General features: G+C 39.1%; 1 long non-coding RNA gene across 1 annotated transcript; it reads left to right on the top strand.

The window, feature by feature from the left end:
- Nucleotides 1–1900: 1900 nt before the first annotated feature.
- LOC116575174 lies at nt 1901–18289 on the top strand. Its single transcript, XR_004279631.1, has 3 exons — nt 1901–1926; nt 18047–18110; nt 18225–18289. It is a non-coding gene; the product is annotated as an uncharacterized LOC116575174 (long non-coding RNA).
- Nucleotides 18290–18497: the final 208 nt, after the last annotated feature.

Raw genomic sequence — 18497 nt, 5'->3', positions numbered from 1 at the left:
AAATGAAACGACTATTTTACCAAACTTTCAATGGGAAGCCTTTAAAAGGACTATCTTTTTCAACCAACTGAACAATGATGGCAAGACCCATATACTACTCATAACACTTCAGTAATAGTATGCAAAACACTGAAAGAACATTAGGCTTTATCATACAGAAGACTCATAATTCATTAACAACACCCCCTACACATAACTTTCAGCAGCAGCACTTAGAAATTTATATACCAAATGCAAGCCCACAGACTCGGCTGAGGGTATAAATAACAATGGCTCCCAGAGTTTAGTAATTCCAAGTATGAGTATTATGCAGGTCTCTCCTTTTTTCCCATTATACTAGACCCATAAAATTTATTTCCATCTCAGACAGCCAGCATGTACGGCCAATTTGTTATGATTATAATGACATAAAGAGAGGCGGGGGGTAATAGCTCAAGTCAAGGGACTTCGAAAATGTAGAACAACCCCCTTTGCCCTGACGTCAATACCAAGGGAATTCTGATGCTGACTGGGGATCCCAGATGTCACGGATGAGATTTCCATGCAGATGAATTGTTGCGCTCTCAAGTGGCTTTTCTAATGCCCTTCAATGACACCCGATGCTGAATTGTACTCAGCCCCGATCTGAGTGTAGTTTGTGGCAAGGGCTATGGTGAACTGAGAAAGGCCATGCTGAAAAAGAATGGTAGCCCTGAACACAGATGCTGAATTTGTTACCTTTTGGTGACACTGGTCCTCTACAAAATGAATGATTCTGGCCCAGGCAGATTGATATTATCTGTAACAATCTACAATAATATTAGCTCTGGAACCAAGAAGAGGCAGCTAGAGTTCATGAATTAACTTGTGACCACCCAAAATTCCTCCACACAGTGAGAGTTAATGAATGCACACAAAATCTCAGCATACTTAATCATCTGTCACAATTGAGAGAGATTCCTTGGCAGAAAGAAAACATATAATCAAAAGATAAATCCAACCACAACTTAGTGAATAACTACTAAGTACCAAACATTGTCCTAGGACACTTCACACAAATTACTTCACTTAATTCACAATGTCTATGAGAAAAGTTTTATTATTCCCTATTTTACAAGTAACCTCAGTAATCACAGCTAGGGAACGATGAAGCTCTTCTTAGACAGGTTTGTCCAACCCTAAAGCTGGAGCTCTTCCCACTGCTATCCCACCTTGTGGTAGATTAAAGACGGGCACAAATACCTTCCTACTCTTTGTCATTGAAACATGGAGTCTAATTGTCTAATTCCTTTCCCCCAGAAGCTGAGTTGGCCTCAGTAACTTACTTGACCAATAAAATGAGGTGAAAAGGCCATTGTTTGACTCCTGAGTCTAGGTTATAAGAAGCCTTGCAGCTTACATCCAAGACCTCTTGGGGCTATCACTTGTGAAGTCTCCAGCCACTGTGAAAGAATACATAAGGAAACTGAGAGACTAAATGGAAAGGGGTCCCAATTGAAGCCAGCCTTCCAGTCACCCCACCAAGATGTCAGACATAAACCATCTTGACCTGCCCCAACCAGGCCAGCCAATGGTTGGACATCTCCAACTGACCCTAGTTGATGCCCTGTGAAGAAGAGGAGTCATCCAGCAGATCCCCAAATTCCTGACAGATAACATTATCAAATATGATAAGACTATGTTGCTATATAAGCACAAAGTTTTGGGGTGGCTTGTTACACAGCAATAAATAACTAAAAGAAGATTTCTTCTCTGTTATTACCATGCTGTGAACGTAATGACAGTCTTGGGTAAGAAAAATAACGTAATATTATTGAAAAAATAGAATATTCTCCTGATCTTCAATAGAATATGATTCTTTGTTTTCTTATTCAGGTTGGGATATACCTGGGTAATTAAAGAGAAAAAAGGAAGAAGAGGAGAGAAGAACCATGTTACCCACATGAGGTACCAAAGAGAAAGTATATTTGGGTTCTTTTGACTTTAGGTGATGGAAATCTTAATTAAAATGCTTTAAACAAAAACAAAGGGAAGTACAGAATGTACTGGCCCATGTAAGTGAAAATTGTAGTGGAATGTTGATCTTGGCTATGTCTGATTAAGATGCTCAAAAATATAATAAAAAATAGGTTTCTCCCTCTTTCAGACTAATATTTTCCTCTGGAAAATATTTTTTCCTCTTGGCTGCCTTTATTCTGAAGCCAACTCCTTCCTCATGGTGACAAGATGGTCAACAGTAGCTCTACGTTTATATTATACCATCTCAGCTGTGAACTCTCCAGCAAAGGGAATCCTCATTTGTAAGAGGTCCAGGAAAAGGTTGCCATTTGCCTAGATTGGACCACATGCCCTCCACTGAATCAGTTCCTGTGGTCAGGGAAATGAAATGTTCTGTCTGGTCAGGTCTTAGTCAGCAGACTATCCATTAGCATTGGGGGTAGGTCAACTGCATTTTTACCAGATGGACTGAGAGTATTGCTTCCCAAAGGATCCCTGTGTATTATTTCTATCATAAGGACTGGAGGGTAAATACTACAGAGAAGAAAATGCACCTTCCAAAGGGCAGTGAGAAGAAAATACCTATTCCCTTTTCACATAATTAAAATCATGTTAATGACTTGACTTTATCTTGATTATCTAAAGCATAGCTATAATTTAATATTTGAACAAAATTGCTTTAAACAAAATTATGATCTTCATCTCCACCACATCCGTTTTGGTTTTCCCTCTCCTCTGTAAGAACACACTCTCCCTGTTCCCCAGAGCACTCAGTGGTCTTATGCTGCTCTCTGGTAGCCCATGGCCTCTCACCCTGCTGGCAAGTGGCCTGTTTTCTGAACCTAATCTTTCTAAGAACTAGACAACTGCCATCAACTAGTTGAGCCAGTCACCGACTTGTTCTTGGCTCCTTCATACTGTAAAATGAAGGGACTGGGCGAGTAGCTTTTAATGTAACTTATTTAAACAATTTCCTCAGACTTTTCAATAAGACAAACTCTATAATAGCAATCCATCTGCATATCTCATTGCCCTCCTTGGATGAGAGGAGGGGACTCTCTTTCTCTCTCATAAATCTATAGAGTGGTAAACTTCCAGTCTCTTCCTCACTTTGGAGAGAGATGATAACACTCCCAAACTCCTTCTCCCTTTTCTTGTCCCTCCTCTCAGGTGGGAGAGGTGCTAATCTGTTTGGTGGGAGCCTTTTTCCAAGATTAATGAGATCACAGATCACTGCTCATCTGTGGCATGACATTTAGTTCTCCTTGACAGATCTGTACTCGTGCAGTGAGATCCCTCTCCTACTCTGATGCAAGCCATAGCACTTCCTGCCACTCAGTTAAAAACAAAACAAAACAAAACAAAAAAAACAAAACAAAACAAAACCACTTCCAGAGAGCCTGTTCCACTCAGGAGGGATGCCTGCCATTCTCTCTGCATCCCAGTCCCTCCGGCCCTCCAGAAGCAGTCTGTGAACTTTCAGTAAGTGGACTGGAAGACTCTGCAGCAGACTCAGCTCTCTTTGCCAATACAGAGTTGTTTTATTTGGGTTAGGTAGGAGGGGACCTGACCTTGGCCTCAGGTCTGAGCCACATCCTCCAATCTAGGTTTCCCAGAGCCATGACTTTAATTCACTACTTCTCTGCCTGAAATGATGATACTTTGGACTCTCACTGTGCTAGCGCTTCTTCTCTCCACAGGTGAGAACCTCACAGGGAGGAGAAGTAATTTTTAGCTCTCGTCTCATGCATTCTTATCATTTCGTTCTCAGACTGCCTTGGGGTGCTACCAGGCAGGGGCTGTTCATTTCATTTTACAACCAAGAAAATAGAGATTTAGAAAGTTAAGTGACTCATTCACGGCCTAGTGAGTTAGTGGCAGAATGCGACTAAGTTGAAAAGAATCTCAGAGTCAGAGGCACGAACATTCTCCCAGAAGAATAACTCAATCAGCAGTTGCCACCTACCCCTTGTACCACTCTGGCAAGAAACTTCTATGAAAACTTAAGAATTCTAATCTGTATGTACTATACTGGGTATAGGCAAAAAGAAAATCATGGAGATAACCAAGTATCATAATGTCAGGTGCATGATTTAATTGCTAAGCTACTGTAACACTGTGACCATGCAGATCACAAAAATAACACATTGCAGATGTTTTATCCATGTAGATCTGAGCAAACATTATGGAACTCCATGCCATGGTGAATATATGTAAGTGTATTGGTTCTGTTGTTTTTAAGAACCTTATTGGATAGGATATTGGATATCACTAGAGATTATGCAGGCCTGAAAGCCTGTCAAATTGAGGCAGTATATGCACCTGCATCCAGCCGTCCACCACCACAGCCGTTCTGGCAGCTGTCGGTGTTCCCACCCTCCCCCACATAACTGGGAATATCAAGCCACATACAACTATGTCTGCCGATGCACAAAGAAGAAACAAGGTGACAGAGGGTAAATGGGAAAACCTTAGCGACCTCACTACTTCTAAAACTAAACCAAGATATTCTGAACTCTACAAAGCGAAGTAATGAAATATTTTTGGAAATGATACACTGAACATATTTGGTATAGGAGTGGACTCTTTCAAGAGGAAAATTTTCCCACAGTCTCATTATCTCAAATTAGTATCTAAGTATATCTCTGAATGTTAAGCAAAAGAGGTGGAGAAAGAACTAACAGAAGACCATTCTCTAGTATTCCCTGTCCTATACTAGGAAGTGCTATGAGGTTAAAAAGAAAAAAAAACTATTTCTACTATTTCTTGGTTTCATAGGTAGTTTTTTAATTTTACTTTATGTGGGGGGGGTGCAGAGAAAGAAAAATCTTGGATATTTTGTATGACATCTGGGTCGCTTTGTTCTGGGTTTACAATAAAGCAAGGGGCAGTAAAAATAAAGTCAATTCCACAGTCCAGGGTTGCAACCAGGTTAGAGAAGGAATATGAGAATTCTGGAATTCTGGAAGAATGATGACCAAATGCAATCACAGGCCTAGTCTATGGTAGGTGCTCATCATGCTTTTGCTGAAAGAATGAACTTAAATTAACCGGGTTCATTACAGAATTTATTGATTCAATGTATGCTGGATGACTAATGTTACTTGGTGGTAGTCGTAGACTCATGCTTGTATGTAAAAGTATTTGGGAGATAAAAATATAAGAAGCTAAATATTTTCTGTTTGCTTTTATACACCTATGGATTGTTTTATAAAAGTATTAGAGAACATCAAGTTGTCATCATCGTAGATGCAAAAAGCTAAGCCCCTCACTTCCTCTAAGTAGCTTTCCCTCTTGGATTAGGAGGAAAAATCTTTCAGTCACAGTTGTTCCTACACCAGATCCTCTCAAGGGAATGATTCAGTTCTTGTCATGGAAAGTCTCACCATAGAGAAGCGACTGAGGAAGATGGAGAGGTAAAAACGCAGATACCCCGGAGGAGTGTATTTACATATGAGGCTGTGTTAAACAAGCAATGTAAAGAAAATATTTTGAATCCCAAAAGCTAGCTGTTCTTTGGGTTCCACTGCTCGCTCTGATTCTTGCACCAAGGGGAGCTGAAAACTTCAGAAAATACTGAATGTGAATTCCTCAACATATGTGGTACCTATTAACATTCTCCTTCTTACATATGAACAGGAGAACTGGTGCTTAATTTATTGAACTTGTAATTGGATCTAATGATATACATAATACATATTAAAATTCAGTGGGAAAGGGGATGATGTCAGCAAAAATGACAAATTAAGGACCTTCAAAAATTCTCCCCTCCATAAAAGCAATGAGAAAACTCACCAAAATTGTCAGAGTCAATATTTTCGGAATACTAGAAATTAACCAAAGGCTCCCAGCAAGCTTGGTAGTAGTTTTTAAAGAAAAACTGCTGAATCGTGGTAAGAATAGTGTGATTTGTGCCATGTTAATTTGTCCTATTCCCATACCTCCTCTCTAATTCTACAGTAGCCTTGAAAATGGACAGCTCAATACCACAGTGAAAACTGCTGTGGGAAGAAAAATGTGGTGGGGCTCCTTTAAAGCTTCATTGTGAGAGAACTGTCATTATTTGACCTGTTAGCTCCTGGAAGACCCTAACTGAAAAGATATCTTTATTTAACCTGACTCAGAGGTCACTTGGTGCAAAAAGTCTCTTCCCCACGCACATTGTCAAAAACAATTATAGGCAATTGTTTAACTCTGAACCTAAAGTAGTAAATAGGAGTGGGGGGAAATAATAGGCTAATCAAAAATTTAAAAGGGAAAATCTGGGGAATGAGAATTTCACAGGGGCTTTGAAAAGCTCTGAGCTGTTTCTGGGAATTAAAAAACTCACAAACACAGATAGGTCTGTGCACATTCCCAAACTGTGCACATGATTAGGAAAGATCTGAAAGGCCTAAACTCTCACCTCTAGCTGACCTAGAGGTTCTGTGCAAGCAGAAAGTGAAGGCCAAGGCAAAATTGTAAATTATCTGACTAAGCATTGAAATAGTTTCCCAACACACAGAGAAAGCCCCCAGCAAAGACGGGGAGCGTTAATGGTTCAGGCATTTAAGTAAATCTCTGTCCAACTATTAGTGGGCCACTCTGCTAACCAAGTGTAAACTTAGGTGGTCACACATGAATGCACAGAACTGGTACAGAAAGGTCACTAAATAGACAAAAACGACATAACAACAGTGAAACCTGGCAAGGAGGAAGAATTTGATTTCCAGAATTGCCACGTTGTATTATTTTAAACTTTCACTTGCTTGCAAAAAATTATGAGGCAGCACCAGTTTGCATTCCCACCAACAGTGTAGAGGGTTCCCTTTTCTCCACATCCTTGTCAACATCTGTTGTTTCCTGAGTTGTTAATTTTAGCCATTCTAACTGGTGTGAGGTGGTATCTCATTGTGGTTTTAATTTGTATTTCCCTGATGATGAGTGATGAGCATTTTTTCATGCATCTGTTAGCCAGTTCTATGTCCTCTTTGGAGAAATGTCTGTTCATGTCTTCTGCCCATTTCTTGACTGGACTTTCTGTTTTTTGGGTGTTGAGTTTGATAAGTTCTTTACAGACTTTGAGTACTAGCCCTTTAACTGATATGTCCTTTACAATTATTTTCTCCCATTCTGTAGATTGCCTTTTAGTTTTATTGATCATTTCCTTTGCTGCATAGAGGCTTTTTTATTTTGATGAAGTCCCAATAGTTCATTTTTGCTTTTGTTTCCCTTTCCTCTGGAGATGTGTCTAGTAAGAAGTTGCTCCAGCCGAGGCTGAAGAGGTTGATGCTTGTGTTCTCCTCTAGGATTTTGATGAATTCCTTTCTCAAATTTAGGTCTTGCATCCATTTTGAATTTATTTTTGTGGATTATGTAATAAAGTGGTCCAGTTTCATTCTTTGCATGTTGTTGTACAGTTTTCCCAACACCATTTGTTGAGGAGACTGTTTTTATGTTGGATATTCCTGATTTGTCAAAGACAAGTTGACCATAGAATTAAGAGTCCATTTCTGAGTTCTCTATTTTGTTCCATTGATCTATGTGTCTGTTTTTGTGCCAGTACCATACTGTCTTGGTGATTACAGCTTTGTAATACAGCTTGAAGTCTGGAATTGTGATGCCTCCAGCTTTGGTTTTCTTTTTCAAGATTGCTTTTCCTATTTGGGGTCTTTTCTGTTTTCATACAAATAAGGCTAAAACAGAACTACCCTATGACCAAGCAATGATACTAGTAGGCATTTATCCAAAAGATACAAAAACAGTGATTTGAAGGGTACATGAACACCAATGTTTACAGCAGCAATGTCCACAATAACCAAAACATAGGAAGTGCCCAAATGTCCATGAAGTGATGAACGGATAAAGAAGATGTGGCATATATATATACAATGAGATATTACTCAGCCACCAAAAATAATGAAATCTTGTCATTTGCAACAACATGGGACAGAAGTAGAGTGAATAAGTCAGTCAGAGAAAGAAAAATAATGTATGATTACACTCATATGTGGAACTTAAGAAATGAAACTGATGAACATAGGGGAAAGGAAGAAAAAATAAGATAAAAACATGGAGTGAGACAAACCATAACAGACTCTTAACTACAGGGAACAAACTGAGGGCTGCTTGAGGGGAATGGGGCAGGGATAGGGTAATGGGGTGATGGGCATTAAGGAGAGCACTTGATGTAATGAGCACTGAATGTTATATACAATTGATGATCACTAAATACTACCCCTGAAACTAAAAATCATCATCACTGTCATCAAGATTATGAGGCATGCAGAGAAGCAATAAATTATGGCCCATACAAGGAGAGGAAAAATCTACCAGTAGGAAACTATTCCTAAGGAAGCCCAGATATTGGATTTACTAGACATATTCCTTACATTAACTATTTTTTAAAGATTTTATTTATTTGTTTGACACACAGAGGGAGAAATCACAAGTAGGCAAAGAGGCAGGCAGAGAGAGAGGGGAAAGCAGACTCTCCACTGAGCAGAGAGCCCGATGCAGGACTTGATCTCAGGACCCTGGTATCATGACCTGAGCCAAAGGCAGAGGCTTAGCACAGTGAGCCACCCAGGAGCCCATATTAACTATTTTAAATATGTGCAAAAAACTTTAGCTAAAGGCCGAAGAAAATATGAGAATGATGTCTCACCAAATAAAGAATGTCAATAGGAACAGAAATTATAAAAAGAAAGCAAAGGACATTCTGGAATTGAAAAATACATAAATTAAAATGAAAAATTCACTACAGTAATTTCAACAGATTTGAACAACCAAAAGAAATAATCTAAAACAGAGTCCCAAAATACATGAAGCAGAAACTCTAAGAATTAAAGCAGTAGTTAGCATATTTAACAATAATAATTGGAACTTCAATATCTCATTTCTAATAATAGGACTAGAAAGAAAATCAACCAAAAAAATAGAATACTTGAACAATACTATAAATATCACAGACTTCACAGACATCTATAGAACTCTGCATACAACAATAACAGAATACACAGTCTTCTCAAGTGCACACGGAACATTCTCCAGTATAGAACATAGGTTACATCATAAAAGAAGTCTCAATAAACTTAAAAGGATTGAAATAATAGAAATTGTCTCTCCAGGAATAGAAGGACATTTAAGAATTCAAAAATATTTAGAAACTAAGCAATACACACCTTTAAAAAGAGTAAAAGAAGGGGTGCCTGTATTGCTCAGTGGGTTAAGCCTCTGCCTTCAGCTTGGGTCATGATCTAAGGGTCCTGGGATCGAGCCCCATATCGGGTTCTCTGCTCAGCAAGGAGCCCAATTCCTCCTCTCTCTCTTTGCCTGCCTCTCTGCCTACTTGTGATCTCTGTCTGTCAAATAAATAAATAAATAAAATCTTAAAAAAAGAAGAGTAAAAGAAGAATCACAAAGGAAATTAGAAAATGTTATACTTACATATGATGTCATACACATAACACATAATAAATAAATACCTATTAAAAAAAAACTGAAGACACAACAAACCAAAACTTAAGGAATACAACTAACAACAGTGCTTGAAGGAAATTTATATCTGTTGTATTAATCAGGGTCCTCCAGAGGAACAAAGCCAATAGGATATATATAGGAGGAGATTTATTACAGGAAATGGCTCACAGGATTACAGAGGCTAAAAAGTTCCCGGATCTGACATCTGCAAGATGGAGAATTAGAAAAGTTAGTGTTATAATTCAGCCTGAGTCTGAAGACCTAAGATAGAGGCCAGGTCATGTTCAAAAGCAAGAGAAGACAGATACCTCAACTCAAGCAGAGAAAGTGAATCTGCCCCTATACCTTTTTGTTCTCTATTCACTCAAAGGATTGGGTGATGCCTGCCCATGTTGGTGAAGGAAATATTTTTTATGCAGACTACTGATTCAAATACTAACCTGGAGATACCTTCCCAGACATGACCAGAAAAAAATGTTTTCCCAGCGATCTGGGAATCCTTAAGTTCAAACTGATACATAAAATTATCTACCATGCCTATAAATGCCTATATTAGGAAAAAAAAAAAAAACTTCAAACCAATAATATAACCTTCCACCTTAAGAAACTAAAAAAAGAATAAACTATACTAAATACAAGCAGAAGGAAGAAAACAATGATTAATGTGGAAATAAATAAAACAAAATAAAAAATAGTCAACAAAATAAAAACTTGGTGCTTTGAAAAGATCAACAAAATTAAACATTTATCTAGAATGACTGAAAAGAAGGGACAACACTCAAGTTACTCAAATCAGGAATTAAAGAGGGAACAATACTACTAACTTTATAACATGATAAAAAAGGAATTAAAAGGGAATGCTATGGACAACTGTATGCCAACAAATTAGGTAATCTAGATAAACAAATTCAGCTAAAGACACAGACTATCAAACTGCCTCAAGAAGAAATAAAATGTTAGGGGTACCTGGGTGGCTCAGTCAGTTAAGCATCTGTCTTTGGCTTGGGCCAAGATCTCAAGGTCCTGGGATCAAGCCCCACATCGGGCTCCCAGCTCAGCAGGGAGTCTGCTTCTGCCTCTCCCCCTGCTCTCTCTCTCTCTGTCTCTCTCTGTCTCTCTCAAATTAATAAATGAAAAATGTCTTTAAAATAAAAGAAGAAATAAAATTTCTGAATAGATCTGTAACAAGAGACTGAATTAGTAGTCAAAATATTTTCCAAAGAGAAAAGCCAATGAATTCACTGATGAATTCTGTTAAACATTTAAAGAATAATTAACAATAATCCTTCACAAACTCTCAAAACATAGAAGAGGAGAGAATACTTCCTAACTCATTCTGTGATGCCAGTATTATCCTGATACCAAAACCAGAAAGTATAACAAAGAAAAATATCTCTTATGAATACACAAATATCCTTAGTAAAATACAGCAAACCAAATCCAGCAACATGTAAAAAAGGATAATGCATCATGACCAACTGGGATTTATTCCAACAATGTAAGGTTGGCTTAATATCCCAAGGTCAGTTAATGTAATATATAAATTTTCAATAGAATAAAGGATAAAACCACCAATCATCTCGATAGCTGCAGAAAAAGCATTTTGCAAAATCCAACACTACTTCAGGATGAAACATCAGACAAACTAGGAATAGATATGTCCTTCCTTTTCCCCCAAGTTTTTATTTAAACCTCAGTTTACATACAGTGTAATATTAGTTTCAGGTATAGAATTCAGTGATTCATCACTTACACACACCACCCACTGCTCGTCACAAGTGTTTCTCAATAACCATCACCCATTTAACCCATCCCTCTGCCTTCCTCCTCTCCAGCAACCCTCGGTTTGTTCTGTATAATTGAGAGTCTGTTTTCGGGTTTCCCTCTCTCTCTTTTTTTCCCCCTATGTCCATCTGTTTTGCTTCTTAAATTCCACATATGAATTCAATAGGGGAAAGAACTGTTTTTTACAACAAATGATGCTGGGATAAGTGGATATCCACATGAAGAAGAAGAAGAAGAAGAAAAAGAAGAGGAGGAGGAGGAAGAAGAAGAAAGAAGAAGAAGAAGAAGAAGAAGAAGGAGGAGGAGGAGGAGGAGGAGGAGAGGAGGAAGAAGAAGAAAAGGAAGAGGAAGAAGAAGAAGTAGCAGTAGTAGTTAAATCCTTACCTCACACCACACACAAAAATAACTGAAAATCAACCATATAAAATCTAAAACTATAAAACTCTTAGGATAAAATCCAGAGGTAAATCTTTGTAACCACAGATTAGACAAACATTTCTTAGACATGATACTCAAAGCCTCACAAAGAAAAAAAAGATAACTAGACTTTGTCAAAGTTAGAAACTCTTGTGCTTTAAAGGATACTATCACATGAAAAAACAACCCACAGAATTGGAGAAAATATTTCCAAATCATATATTTATCCAAAATAAATAAAGTAAACTTATAATTCAGTAAGAAGACCAACAATCCGATTTAAAAATGGACAAAGAACTCAAACAGTTATTTCTCCAAAGAAGACACATGGATGGCCAACAAGTACATAAGAAGATGCTGAACATCACTAGTCATTAGGGAAATGCAAATCAAAACCACAATGAGGCATCACTTCACAACCACTAGGATGAATATAATCAAAACAAAAACCAGTAAAATGTATTGGTGAGGATGAGAAATTAGAAACTTTCTATATTGCTTCTGTAAATATAAAATGGTATAGTTGCTTTGGAATACAATATGATAGATTCTCAAAAAGTTAAATATAGACTTACTGTATGACTCAGCATTTCCACTCTGCAATATATACCCAAGACACTTGAAACCATGTTCATACAAAACCTTCTACACAAACATTCATAGGATCATTATTCCTAATAGCCAAAAAATGGAAACAAACCAAATGTCCATCCATTGATGAATGGATGAACAAAATTTGGTATGTAAAGACAATGGAATATTATCTAGCCATATAAAAATGAAATACTATTATATGTTAAACATGGATAAACCTTGAAAAACATCATACTTAGTGAAATAAACCAGGCCACAAATATGTGTGGTTTATAATTTGCATGGCTTATAAATGCAATTAGATGATTCCATTTATGTAATAATGTCAAGAATAGGCAAATAAACAGAGACAGAAAGATTAGTGACTTCCAGAATGTAGGGAGTGACTTCTAATTGTTCCAGGATTTCATTTAGGGATGATAAAAACGGCTGGTAAATACATAATGGTAATGTTTGCACAACTTTGTGAATGTACTAAAAATCACGGAATTGGACATTTGTAAAGACTGAATTTTGTGGTATGAGAATTATAATTCTATTAAAAGAAAATATTCAGTGGTTATAATCATCCAAGCAATGTGAGAAAAATTTCCAATTAAAATTTATATTTTTCAACCAAGTTGCCTAATATTAAAAGCAAATATCAAGTCAATGTGTTGATATTTTTTAGTTACTTGGAACATTTTCCTCCCTGGCTAGACTAATTTTTCCATGGCATCTAAAGTAAGGACTAAATTTCAGGAACTATGAGATTCACTATTTCTTCATAATTTAAATATTCCAAATTTAAGCACAGAGTGTCTAGCATATTATTCTGCTTACTAAATTTTCCAGGATTAGCATTCTTTATCCAAAAGCAGTTTATGCAATGTAGGCTAGCAGGCTAGAGATAGAGGGAAGAAGTGGAGTTCAAGTCTGAAGGCAATCTCCTGGCAGAACTCACTATTCCTCTGGTGAGGTCAGTCTTTTTCTATTAAGACAGTCATCGGATTGATAAGTCCTACTCAATACAGAGAATAATCTGTTTTAAGGAAAATCTACTGATTTAAATGCTAAGCTCACCTAAAAAAAAAAAAAAACCCAACAAAACAAAACAAAAACTTTCACAAAGACATCTAAAACAATGTTTGACTAAATATCTGCATATTGTGGCACAGCCAAGCTGACATATAAAATTTCATCGTCATGGGCATAATATGATAAGAGTGCTAGGCTCCTGTTCTGGAATTCTGAGTTCCCCTTCAACTATCTCTGTTATTCTCAGAAGGGACTTCACCTCTCTAAACCTCAACACCTTTATTGTAAAATGTGAGGAGATATTGAAATTATGTATGCAGAATAATAAGAGTTGTGGGGGGCCAATCTGACCTACCTCATCTTCCCCCTCCCAAACTGTATATCACATGCCAGTGAGATTTTTTTTGCATTGTACTCTGTCATTGACACCCTCAAGACTTGTGCAACAGAGTGTTACTGCATTTTTGTAAATCCTTCCCTCTTCACTTAACCCCAAAGGAAAAAAATTATAAGTATACCTTCATTTTGTCTCTCTCTTGCATACCATGCGTCTGCAACTATAGAACCTTCATCTAAATGTCTATAAGTATCTACCCTAAACACCATGTTCCTAAATTGCCTCACTACCTCATCAAAACCTAATGAACCTATTAATGGTTGATTCTTGCAAGTTCTTGTTACAAAGGATGTAAACAGGCAATCTTGTTATCAAGATTCAATTATTTCTACTGAAAACCACTATGTATCAACTACTATGTAGATTACTTCACAGTTGTTAATGGGTATAAATGCTCATCAGCCAACCTCATTAAGGCTCCTTACACTCCCTTGAAATCATTTTCCTTACACTTAGTCAGAGCTTTCTTATGGTCTCTAAAATGGTTACTTCTCACATTACTCACTTTTGTTCATCTGGATACCTCATGCCTACTCATCTATTTGAAGTTAATGACCTGAATTTATACTCTACTGAGAAGATGGAGACCATCAGGAAATAGCCTCTTAAATTTCCCGTTACTAACTTCTACTGATCTACTGTCGCACCCCACATTATTTTTTTTTTACAAAATATTTATTTATTTATTAATGAGAGACAAAGAAAGAGAGAGAAGCAGAGGCAGAGGGAGAAGCAGGCTCCTTGCTGAGCAGGGAGCCCAATGTAGGACTTGATCCCAAAACCCCCGGGAACATGACCTGAGCTGAAGGCAGATGGTTAACCATCTGAGCCACCCAGGCATGCCCCACCAAATGATTTTTTAAAAAGATTCATTTATTTGAGAGAGAGAGAGAGAGCATGTGCGTGGAGTAGTGGGGCAGAAGGAGAACGGGGGACAGTTCCAAGCAGACCCTGCACTGAGCATGGAGCCCCATGGAGTGTTTGATCCCATAACCCCAAGATCATGACCCAAGGTGAAACCAAGATTCTGAAGCCCAACGGACTGCACCACCCAGGTGCCCCACATCCCACATTATTTTCATCTCATTTTAGGCAGAGGGGCATATTTCTTGTTTTTCAAAGCCAACCTCTGCCCCCGTTCTTTCAACCTCCTCTGGGAACTTGGCCCATCACCATTCCCTTCTGTTTCTCATATAGTTTTAGTATCTGTAATTTCTTCCTCAAAATACAACCATACTTAAGCAACTCTCATCCTTTAAAAAAAAAAAGGAAAATAGTTTCCACCTAAGATGTAACTCCAAAAGCTTCCACTTGTAGCCAAAATAGTTAAGACTCACCCTTCCATCGGAAACAACCACAAAACAACAAAAGCACAAGAAATAGAGGTTCTCGAAACATTGGTACAAGGTGGTGAAGGTCAGTGGACCCCAAGAGATGGGAAACAAATAAACCAAGCCCTAAAATTGTGATGGTTGCCCCAGCTATTGCTATGATGGAGGGCTAGAGGCTGAGGAGCAGAAAGGGAGAATCCAGGCAGAGTCCTTGAATGAAGACAGAACTGGGATTGCAGAGAACAAGGCAGCTGAATTTACAGAACAGAGTACCAGGAAGAAGGGGTCCATGCACCTGGGTGGCTCAGTAGGTTAAACAACTGCCTTCGGCTCAGGTCACGATCCCTGGGTCCTGGGATCAGGTCCCACATTGGGCTCCCTGTTTAGCAGGGAGTCTGCTTCTCCCTCTACCCTTCCCCCCTGCTTGTGATCTCTCTCTCCCTTACTCTCTCTCAAGTAAATAAATAAAATTTTGAAAGAAAGAAAAGAAAAGAAGGAAGGAAGGAAGAAAGGCAGGGGTCACCCAGGGAGAGAATTTCGAGACCTGCCGAGGGTACCCCTGGAGGAGTCAGCTGATCGGCAAGAGCATATGAAGAAACAACCAGAGGCTGAAGGAAGAACCACCAAAAAAGATTAAAGGGAGAAGTGCCAGGTACACACATAGGGCCAGAAACAAGACCTGCTCCAGCTAGACTGGAAAATATCAAGATTCACAGGGCATTGGGTTGAGTGCTCATAAAATTCCTGCCCCAGTAGGGGGAGTGATTAGCCCTAGGATGAGCACTGCTCTGCTTCCTTTTACCGGTCTCAAAAGAAAGCCCAAAAAGGATTACACCATTTCCAAGTTAATTTAACTGAATCCCAGAACAAAGATGGACAGTCTTCATGGGAATACAAAGATATCCAGCACCCAACAGGGAAAATGGACAATGTCTGGCATCCAAACTAAAGTTACCAGGCATGTGAAGAAGCAGAAAAGTGTGACCCGTAATTAAGACACAAAAACAACTGAAAATGACCTAGTCAGAGAGCCAACATGCTGGTTGGGCCTGCTTCCCTTTGCCTCCTTAGAGGCTGCACCCACCAAGATGGAACCGTGCTCCAGCAACCTAATTTAAGTAGAGACCCAGGATAGTCTCCTGCCTCACATGACACAGTTATTTTCCTCTTACCTGCAGAGGTACTCAGCTCTGGGATGCTCCTGCCTGGAGGAGACTCCGAAAAACTGCTGGGAGCTTCAACGCCAATCAACATTCCAGTTTCTGTTCCAGTCCTGGCCAGCACAGGTGTTGATTGGTCTTGCTTTTGAACATGGCTATGTCTTTCTAGTCTTCTACTTTTTGTATCTTTTAAAAAATATTTTATTTATTTTTTTGTCAGAGCACAAGCAGAGGGAGCAGCAGACTCCTCGCTGGGCAGAAAGTCCGACGTGGGACTCAATCCCAGGACTCTGGGATCATGACCCGAGCCGAGGGCAGACACCTAACCGACTGAACTACCCACGTATCCCTATGTTTTATGTCTTAACCCTTATGACTACGAGTTTGGAGCACAAGGGAAACTTGGAAATGTAATCTTACCATACCATCTCAACTAGGAATCCCCATCCATTCTATCCTGAAACTCCTCCCCTGCTTTTCAGCGACGTTATTTTCTTTTGCTTTTCTTCTCACTTCTCGGATTACCATCCTTCTTTCTGTGAATCCTCCTTCTCTGCTCACCCATTCAACTTTAAAGGGCTCCATTCTCTCCTTAGTCTATGATAAAAAGTTTAATCTGAGGTTTCAAAGGTCTGTGATCTCCCGAAAGTTTATAAAAATTCTGAGTTTTTTTTTCAATCGGGAATAAAAGTTACAAATGGTATTTAAAGCTAGATGGCATTTTTATAAGAAGAAATCTTGTGGCTGGGATGTTTATAATAAATCAAATTCTTCAGTTATTTAGAATTAACCCTGGGGTTGTGGCAAGTATAATATATGAAAAGTAGATAGCTGCATAAGGAAAACAGGAAATATTACTTAGAAGTTCACTCAGTTAATGAGAAATGTAATTGGCTTTCTGCAACTGTTGATAGTAGGGTAAAGTACATAGGAATAAACTGAGTTGGTTAGATGAAGGGCAAATTATGGGTTGAGTGTGCCCCTCCCATAAATTATGGGTGAAAGTTAAACTGTGTTCACGTGTTTGTGGAGGTTCTCAACCATCACATGTTTAGGTAGTGCCCTTCCAAAGCTGCTTGACATTGGGGATGTCCAGATGAACAAGATGTTCTCTGCCTCCACCGGGTTTACAGTTTAGCCTTTCATTCTCCTTTTAATTCTGTCTTCCCTAAAGGAAGTTGCCTGAATGTAGCAATCTAGGAAGGAATGGGGGCAGGGTGATGAAACAAGGCAGGAGGGTACCTGACATGGTTCTCTTTTCAACATCTTTAGGGAGTGCTGCTTGAGAATCAAACCTAAAGAAGAATGTAGCAGGGTGGGTTTTTGCCCTGCAAGCTAATTGGCTCATTATCCTTGCTAATTGGGCAGAGCAGCACAAATAAGCCAACGTTGGTGTGGGGGATGGTGGGGAGAGATTAAGAAAAAGTGGGCACATTTCCTAAAACACCCCCCTGTTCTCTGATCATCTATGAGAGCCCATTTTAGAATTGGAGGTCAGAGGGGCTTGGGGCTTAGGGAAACAGAGTTTGTATGTAAATAAGCGAGGCCCCTCTTTTACGGAAGAGTTGATTAAGGGTCTGGTTGACAAAGTGTACAGAATCCCTGCTCTCTGACACCACAAGTATCTATTACATGAGAACTTCCTTCTGGCGCCAGGAGGCATTTAGTTTTCACTTGGGTGTTCTACAGGAGATGAGGCACTAGGAGCGGTGATGGGAGTGGAAGGTGGGAGGGTTACTAAAATGAAAGCAGCTCTGAGTAGGGCAATTACTCTATTGGGAGAGGGTGTACGAAAAAAAATGGGAGGCTAGGAGAGAGCATGGAAACAATATATGTGCTGCCCAAGAGAACGAGGATGGGGAAAAGAACATAATAACTAACCTTGAATAATGTTCTGCCATTTCCAGGGGCGCCTGAACACTGGGCAGTCTCTGCGAGGTGGGCTATACATGGAGAAACAGCTCCGAGAAGGTGAGCAAGCAGCCCAAGGCCACTCCGCTGATGGATGCAGAATCTTCTAAAGTCCACAGCGAAGAGGGGCTCTTTCCAGTACAAGCCACATGGCAGGATGTTATTCTCTCCTAGGCGAACTCCACAATTAACAAGGTTTGGGACCACATACTGGAGACCGGAGCTGTGTGCTACACTTCAAGGGATGTTTTGGTAATGGAATATTTTCACACTTCCAACGAACCGCCAATAAACGCTAAAAGAAAAATCTGGCACAGACGTTTCTTAGCTTCTGCTTAAAAGTGAACGGCTATCTCAAGGGATTTTTTTTTTCTTTTTTTTTTAACTAGTTTGCCCTTCAGAATGTTCCAAACCAGTGAGGCCCAGGGAGTCTGCAAATAGGCCTCC

This window comes from Mustela erminea, chromosome 16, assembly GCF_009829155.1.
Source record: "Mustela erminea isolate mMusErm1 chromosome 16, mMusErm1.Pri, whole genome shotgun sequence".
Classification (NCBI taxonomy): Eukaryota; Metazoa; Chordata; class Mammalia; order Carnivora; family Mustelidae; genus Mustela; species Mustela erminea.
Note: the sequence above shows the minus strand (reverse complement) of the source record. Positions and strands in the feature narration are given on the sequence as shown.